Source organism: Leptonychotes weddellii, chromosome 11, assembly GCF_054177405.1.
Source record: "Leptonychotes weddellii isolate Sample4059 chromosome 11, ASM5417740v2, whole genome shotgun sequence".
NCBI lineage: Eukaryota > Metazoa > Chordata > Mammalia > Carnivora > Phocidae > Leptonychotes > Leptonychotes weddellii.
In genome coordinates, this window is record NC_138379.1 from 11,587,516 (window position 1) to 11,596,615 (window position 9,100).

The 9,100-nt window shown below is 36.0% G+C and overlaps 1 pseudogene; it reads right to left on the reverse strand.

The window, feature by feature from the left end:
- Positions 1-3,506: 3,506 nt before the first annotated feature.
- LOC145716048 (olfactory receptor 5I1-like) lies at positions 3,507-4,438 on the reverse strand (annotated as a pseudogene).
- Positions 4,439-9,100: the final 4,662 nt, after the last annotated feature.

The following is a 9,100-nucleotide window of genomic DNA, read 5'->3' on the forward strand; positions in this document are numbered from 1 at the left end:
CTGGGTGTTATACACAAACAATGAATCATGGAACACTACATCAAAAACTAATGATGTAATGTATGGTGATTAACATAACATAATAAAAAAACTAATGATGTAATGTATGGTGATTACCATAACATAATAAAATTTTAAAAAAAGAAAGGAGGATTTATTAACTTAATAATATGTTCAATAAAAAAACAAAGTAATATTTACATAGAATTCTATTTGTAATAATTGGATCTCTGTGCATCTGTGAAATGAACACAATTTTAATACTGGCCATTGATGAGTAGCTGGATGTTAAGTAATCTTGTATCTTTCCCATAAACTTAATTAATTGCATGTGTTGTTTGCACTGTCATCACTAAGAATTAATCCATTTATGAAAAACATAACAAGAGGTTTTCAAGAGTATTCTTTTTATTTTAGGTCATTGTCAAGAAGGGAACATAAAGGCATTTTTTTTCTGTTTCCAGGAGGAGAGAGCAATTGTGGTAAAAGGTTTTTCATTTAAATCTTCTTCCCGATTTTTATGTTTTCCTTTAGTGTATAAAATGGGCTAAGTGTACCTCAATATATCATAAGAATTAAATAACATTTAAAAGATGCAATTTTCAGCAAGTTATTAGTCTTTCATTACTGATTGAAGAGTTTTAAGACAAATCAAATATTTCATTATCTATTGAATATTTTACTTTACAATCTCATATAATTTATTTGTTGTTCATAGAATATATCATTTATCAGCACCTCTCCATCACTGTCCAAATCCCTTCGCATCGCAATGTACTTTATTGAAATTGTATTAAATATGTTCCTATCTGTAAAGCTTAAACCTTTTCACATTATACAAAATTGAATTCACTACCCAGCTTTTATATATGTGTAAAAATAATAGATATTTATTTTTTTCTTCTTTATCTTTTCTTTTAAAGATTTTAATTTAATAGCCTTTACACATGATCAGGAAACCAGGATTTTTGTTTTTGTTTTTGTTTATGCTTTATTTTCATTTTAAAAAATGGTAAAGATGAGAGAGGGTTTAAGATAAGAACTGGAATTCAGAAGAAGACAGACCTAGTTCACATCTCTATACTATCATTTACTTGTTAGCTGTGTGACTGTAGATTACTAGTCTTGTTTACACTCAGTGTCCTCATCTCTTTAACATAGCTTTAATATATATATATATTATAAAGACATAGATATTTTTATAATCAGGTATATATCTATTTTCCTGAGGATGATAATGGAGTTTCTAAGATCATTCAGAGCCACCTAACTCCCTCTCAGGAACTAAACTCTGGTGCTGAAAGAAAACATGGCATCATTCATGGCATCCTGTCATGAAATGGTGTCTCCAGGATCCATCCTTATCCACTTTAGAGCCTGCTCACCCAGTCATTCAGCTTCTAGTTGTACCTCGTAGCCTCAGGTCCTCTTTGGAGCTCTCTGCCCAGCCACCTTGGGACTTGTTTTTCCTGATGCTTCCTTTACTCCTGGTTGGAGCTGAGCAAAAATTTCTTCACAGCTACCCATGCTGGCCACACCATTCCCAAGTCCAAGCCAGATGTCTGAAACAGTAGTTCTGATCTTAGTCTCAGACCTCACATTGCCAAGAAATGAGTTTAGATAATTAATCCCAGAGTACCTCATTTTATGTTATCCTGTGTGACCTTATCCCAAGGGCCACAGCTGAAATAAGATGTTGTTGGAGGAGGTCATGGAGAGGATGTGATCACTGGTTGACCTGTGAGCTGGACCCAAGGAATCAGAGGATCCTCACCCCTCCCCTGTCCTTGGAATGTACATTCTGCCCACCAATCCCACAGTTTGAACTGTTCCAAACACATAGCCTTGAGAGATCAATGTGGTGTTGAGACCACCTGGATGGTATACATGACTGAACCCAGTTAAGGCCTCTGTATAAACTTTTAAGATTCTGGAGGGCAGAAGTGGAGATCTGCTCATTGTGTGGCTGCCCAAGTTCATTACACCTGCCACCTACCAATCTGGAGTGGTCTGCCTCTTTCTTCCATCTCTCCCTACCCTCTGTGGGGTTTCTGAACCAACATACACTTAACAACAAAGGAACAAATATCCATCTGTTGTGATGAACCCATACACTGTAGTAGACATTTTCTGCTCAGTATTTAGGATGAAACACTTGTTTCTCATTGGCATCAAGCTGCCATTCCACTCTTCCCTATTGACAGCCCACATTGACCAGAGCCCTAACTCACCACTGAGCTGTATGGACAAAAACCTATTTTTAAAGATAGTTTCCACTGCAGTGAATAGAACTATGATTTTGGTTTATAACCCAGCCTGCATTTTCACTGTCAGATGGCTTTTTTGTCTAATTTACCTTCTCCCACTATTCAGCCTCACCTTTGGTTTAATGCTTTCCTTAGGCTTTTTGCCACACTTTGTCTATGGGTCATGTTCCAGTAGCCCACCTAACTGTGATCCCACCATTTGTTGGCTTCTGATTCCAGCTCTTGCTGTCAGAGGGTAGCTTCTCCCAGAAAGTTCAGCTGTTTGCTTACCAGTCAAGAGATTTCAGACTGAACCTATTCTTGGGGAAAGAGTTTATGAGCCAGACTTTAATTTTGGTGATATTTGCAAATTGTTTTTTAATAAGTCACCATACTTGACAATATTTTGCAATAGTCACATATGTATACAGTACCCTTCTAGAGAAGGAAACAAAAAAAAACTGCAAGAGAAAAGGTTATAGGTATGTAATCTAAATTAAAAACAATCAATAGCAAAATGCTCATGTTTATTTCATAAAAATTTACTCAGGATCTACACTGGAGAAAATATGTGATAAAGAAACAAGGCATCAAATAAGGGACAATAATTAATGATCAGTCAGGTAGAGGGATAAAACACAGATACAAACAACTACAAGATTAGATAGAAAATTCTAAGAGTTTTAAAAGAAGCACACTTAAGACTCTAGTGAGGCTTAGGATGTGACTTACCATGTATAATTGAAGGGGGTATCAAAAAAATCATATAGGAGTTAAAATTTGAGGAAGTTTTTTTTGGAGAGAGTATAATTAAGCAAGTAAGCTACAATGCACACATATTTACATGGAAATAAAATTAATTGAGAAATGGTCTCAGTAAATTGCATTTATTTTCTTCCACAAAAAGAGGTTTGTGATATTTTAATGGCTTACCCAATATTGAAAATAATTGCAGTAAAATTTAGGATGGGAGAGAAAAGGGGTAAGAATATGGAATATAGAACATTATGCAAAGGGTAAATCTACTCCTGAAATATATATTAAAAATGTCAACTTTAAAATAATAAAGAGATAGACATAATATAAGTAATGTGACAGGACCTGGTTCTTATGTTAGGCTTGGGCCCTAATCTGTAGTTGAGACATCATTACCCACGGATTTGGGGAACATCCATATTAAACTGACTTTCTCAATAATTAGAACCAAAGGACAAAGAACAGACACTGTTGAAAAGTTGTCAGGCTCGGTTTCATTCTTCCTTAAGAAAACAATTTTTGACTGATCATTTTCCTAAAGGCATTTTTGACATCTTTGTTCCTTAGACTGTAAATTAGGGGATTCAACATAGGTATACTCAATGTGTGGAACACAGAGGTCACTTTGTCAGTATCCAGTGAATGACCAGTGCTGGGGCGCAAATAAATAAAAATGAGGGTACTATGGTAGATTGTGACTACGGTCAGATGGGAGGCACAAGTGGAAAACCCTTTTCTTCTTCCTTCAGCAGAACTTGTTTTAAGAATAGCTGCTATGATGCAGACATTAGAGAGAGAAGGACTGTTAGAAGACAGATAGCTTCCACCAAGCGAAGACTACCAGAATAATGTCATGCATGTAAGTATCAGTGCAGGACAAAGAGAAAAGCGGGGAGATATCACAGAAGAAATGGTTAATCTCCTTGGAGCAGAAAGACAGATGGAAGGTATTAGTAGTGTGAATAATTGAGCTCATGGTACCTCCCCAAAATGCTCCAATGGCAAGCTGGCAGCAAACCCTTTTGGACATAATAACCTTACAAAGCAGTGGGTTGCAGATTGCTATGTTTTGGTCATAAACCATGGCAGCCAAGAGGAAAGATTCCGTGTCAACCAAAGAGCAGAAAAAATATAACTGCAGCACAGCCCTTGTAAGAAATGGTCTTTTTATCGGAAACCAAGTCCACAAGTAATTTGGGGGCAATGACAGAAGAGTAGCATACATTTATGAATGACAATATACAGAGGAAAAAGTACATCGGGGTGTGCAAGTGGGAACATGTTGTGATTAATAACATCATCCCAAGGTTCCCCATGAGGGTAACAGAGTAGATAAAAAGAAACACAGCCAAAAGAATCCTCCAAAGTTCTGGATGGTCACTAAATCCCAAGAGAAAGAACTCTGTCTTCACAGTATGGTTCTCGAACTTCATTATCTGAAGTGCCCCTGGACTTCTGAAGTTGTGGCACAGTAATGATGGCAATATTAATAACAACCTCAGCATTCACTAAAATATAAGAAATAAAACAGTGAAAATAAATACAAGAGGAATTCTAAATCCACTAGGACATCCTGGTAACACCTAGGCACATCAACAGCTGTTGTAGTATTATGCATTTCAAATTTTCAGATTTTCAATTTTTTAAAAGATTTTATTTATTTGAGAGAAAGAGAGAGATTGTGAGAGAGAAAATGAGCAGCAGGAAGAGGCAAAGGGAGAGGGAAAAGCAGGCTCCCCATTGGGCAGGGAACTCAATGCAGGGCTCAGTCCTAGGACCCTGGGGATCATGACCTGAACCAAAGGCAGATGCTCAACTGACTGAGTCACCCAGGAGCCCCAGATTTTCAAATTTTTATTAAATTGACAATGTATCGCTTCTATTACTTAAAGCTATTGTTTTCCATATTTAGGAGCACCACCATCAAATCAGTTGTTGAACCCCACTTTCTTCAACTTCCTCATCTTCCACCAATGTCAAGTAATAGTGGTTAACCACATGGTTATATAACAAACTGAAGAAATAGCCTCTGTCCCCGTTTGTGTTGTTTTTATTTTCACAACAGACAGCATTGCTGTTTCAGGTGAAGCCCCGTATAGGTAGAGGAGCAGAAGTTCTATGTTTCTCACCTTGAGATGTGGCTTCACCTCTGAGGAACAAAAGAATTCCTAAGAGTTATTTGAAATCCACTGATCAAATAGAAAGAAGAAAGGTTCTGCGTTAGTTATAAAAGTCACTGAATCCCAGCTCTGTCGCTCAGAAGTGGTGAGATCTTGGTCAAGCCAATGAACCACAGAGTTTCAGTCCATCATCTATGAGAGTGATAGTACCTTTCCCATCAAATTGTAAGTGTTAAATGAATGTCCTTCTATAGATTCAACCATCTCACCATCTTGTTCCTTTGTGGTTCTAAAACTGGCAGCATAGCAATTCTGAATCAATCCAGACATCTGTTTTATTTTTCTGGAATGCAATCTATAGAATACAACTAGAGAAATCCTCATGCCCATAAATGTGTTAAATTCAATCCAGGCACTGAGAGGATGATATCCAGGAATGTTTCCATGCCCTCTGCAGTGAAAAATTGTAAAAGATGTTGGAAAAACCTCACCTACCCAGTTCTCTACCTTCAGTTTCATCATCCTTGCTCTAGTTTAGAAATCTGTTGGACAACCAATAGCAGCACTAGTGGTACTTGCCTACAGATATGCACATTTTGTCCAGTGTAAAGACAATCGATTTCCCTCCCTCCTGTGGAAAAAGCCAGTTTTCTATCTATTTGTATATTTATTTGTGAATTCCTGATCTATAATTCTTTGCATTATCTTCTATAATAGTTGGAACAGTTGAATGAATGAATGAATGAAGTAAAATCACTGACATGGTTTCATCTTATATTTGTATAAAAGTTAGACATATATATGTGTATATATGATTGAATAAATTGTTCTTTACTATTGCATATCACACACAACTATTTTCCTCCTTTAATCACTATTGTAAACCTTCATAATTCTTAGGTCTCATCCTATGACCTTCTCACTGCCAGAAAATGATTTCTGTCTTGTAGACAAAAATATCGGATAGTAAATAAATATGTGCTCACCTTTCTCATCAAGTCATCATATAAGCATTTGGGTTCATCAATGACCTCCTCTCTCCCTTCCTTTCCATGCTTCTCCTCTATGAGGTTAATCCCTTCAATTGTGCACCCAATTCTGACTACCTGCACAAATTAATATATTTATACTATTACTACTAATGTTTCCTTCATAAACTTGCAGCACATACTATTGAAGTCAATCTCATCTTTAAAAATATTACTCTGTATCTATTTCCATTTATTTTCTTTTATTTTATTCCAATATTTTCTTACAGACATCTACACTAGTTTCCACTTTCTCACTTCAGCCCACTGAGATAGGATTTTTATCCCAACAGCTTAAAACCCTTTTTGCTTCAATCCCAAACTACACCCTAACTGTCAAATCCAAAGATTTTCGGTAGGTAATGAACTTTATTTCTCTACTCCATGTGAGAGCTTTGACCTCTCCCTTCTTTTTAAAACCCCTTCTCTTTTAGCTTCTATATACCTCTCTTGATTTCAGTACTAATCTCAATATGCCCCTACTCAGCCTCCTTCATACATGGTGGCACTTTCCTAGGGCTTCATTCTCAACCTACTTCTCTCCTCACTATGCACACTCTCCCTACATTATTCTGTGCCTTTTCTTACAATACCAAGTATACAGTGATAATTTCCACGTACCCATTCCAAAAGCACCTGTCCAACTCAAAGTGAGCTATCAAATAGGCATGTGTACATTTCAGCATGCTTAAAACAAAATTTAATTACTATCACTTCCTACAACTTATGCCTATCCTATGATCCCTGTCTTGGTATACATCTCCACCACCTCCATTGCTCGTCCAAATAAGAAACCTCCTTTAGCTCAAAACTAAACAGAACCATTGATTCAATCTGTGAAATGTGGCAAATATCGAATGTCTCCTTGTCATCACTGATATTCCATTATTTAATGTCACCCCTCATTTTCCTCAACTTGAACCTCTTAATTGGCCTCATTCTCTCCAGTCAATTCTCATCCTACTTCCAAACATGATCCAAAATGTATCCATAAACCACTGTAAGAGTTACCTGTATAAAATAGATTTTGAATTGTGTTGCCTTCTTCTTAAACCCTGAAATTATTCCCTGTTCCCTACAAGCTCAGCATTTAAATATACTCAGTTTTCACATATATTCCCATTTTTATCTCCTATACTCCATCTCACTCCAAACACTTTGCCTTAAAAAAAGTGTTAATTGGAGAAAGAAGCATCTCAGATCTACTAGTCAACTCTTTGAAACACTCCTTTCCTGAAATATATATGGCATCCTCCTTAGAAAATATCAACTGTCATTGAGTGACAGCCCATCTGTTCCTGTCTATGAATATAGAGCAAGATTGTCGATCGACCTAAAAGTGGAACAATGGCCACTGCTATGAAGGCAAATGAAAAAAAATTATACCAGTGGCTAGAAAGGCAAAGGTGGATGAAAATGCCTCTTTTTTGTGTCATTCACTCTTTTGGAAATTATGAAAAACAACTATCAAAAGGTAGGCATGAAAGAAAGAGGCTCCTCTTTAGGGACAATGTTTAAATAAGCTTGGGGTCTGAGCCATGGAGAACAACCACTCCTTTGCTGAAGTTATTTTCTACCAAATCCTTTATTTCTAATCACAGAAGTAGAGGTACTGAAGAAATCCATTTATATAGAGAATATTTACTTGTAATAATCTTTCAAGGATGTTATATGCTTTAAGACCATAAAAGACTTCCAGGATTGAAAAATGAAATATGAAAGTCAGTGGAACAATAGAGGAGGAAAGGAATACAAGATAAAAAATTAAGAAGAGTCCAAAGAGGAGCCAAATAATCTGTTCTTCTATGCAACTGGCAGGTGAGAACGAAAATGAACTCTAAAAAAATTCAGCAAAATTACCTCTTCCTGTAGTCAGTTCTCTATAGTGAGCCTTAGTTTCTACCTTTGTAAACCATTTTTTCTGTTCCCTCAAAGCCACTCCCTTAACCCTACCCCAGTCCTGTTACCTGTGTATTGATAGCTGTTCGTATCAACACATAACCATAGAATAGACTAAATAATATGGTATACAAATTGGGTGAGTCTTAATTTATATCTCAGTCTGGTTAACTTTAAAAAAATTAATAGGCAATGAGCACTGTGTTTATAGTTAGATTTCTAATCAGAGTCCAATAATACTGAAGATTGTCTTAAGAATATCTCTATTAAATGTGCTTTTATGTTGGTGGTGGTGTTTTTCTTGGAAATGCCTTGAGAATTAAAACCTGTGTTATGCTAGGCATATGTATTCTCAAAACATCAGTTTCTTGCATGTAAAAAATGATTATAAGATGAGCACTTAAAATCCTGTTCAACTCTGATATCCCAGGATTATGTGAAGAGCACTTACCAGATCTCTTTCATTTACCTTCTTATGACCCTGTTGTTAACATTAGTTAATTTTTCACTGAAAAATCAGTGTTGACAGTTAAATATTTTAAAAAATTGACCCATTGCAACATTTTCCATAATCCATTCAGGCAGTCCTTTCGTTTTCATAGAAGAAATGTGTGCCTCCCTTAAGAAGGTAGTGGTTCCTCAGGATAATGCAAGACCTTTTATATTTTTGCCTCAAGTCTTTTGAGGTTAGCTTTCAGATCTCACTTCGGATCCTAGGAACTCACAGTCTGATATGCAAATCCCAGTGGGAAAAGATATGTGAGCAATTAAACAGTTCTACTGAGGAATTGATTAAACACAAAATGAAATGATGAAATGTGTTTTTCTACATCTTGAGGATGTCTCACAGAAAAATATATTTTTTAGTTTTGAAATGGTAGATTATTATATATAGAATTAGATTATATTATTTGCTGACTAAATTGATTTAACCAGCTTAGAGCAATTTATCAAACAACTATCAGAGTATTATCTTATGTAGTAAGATAGTAAAATAAACTAGAAAGAAGCAAAAATATATCTATCTGGCTGTTGAGAATTAGAAGACCTT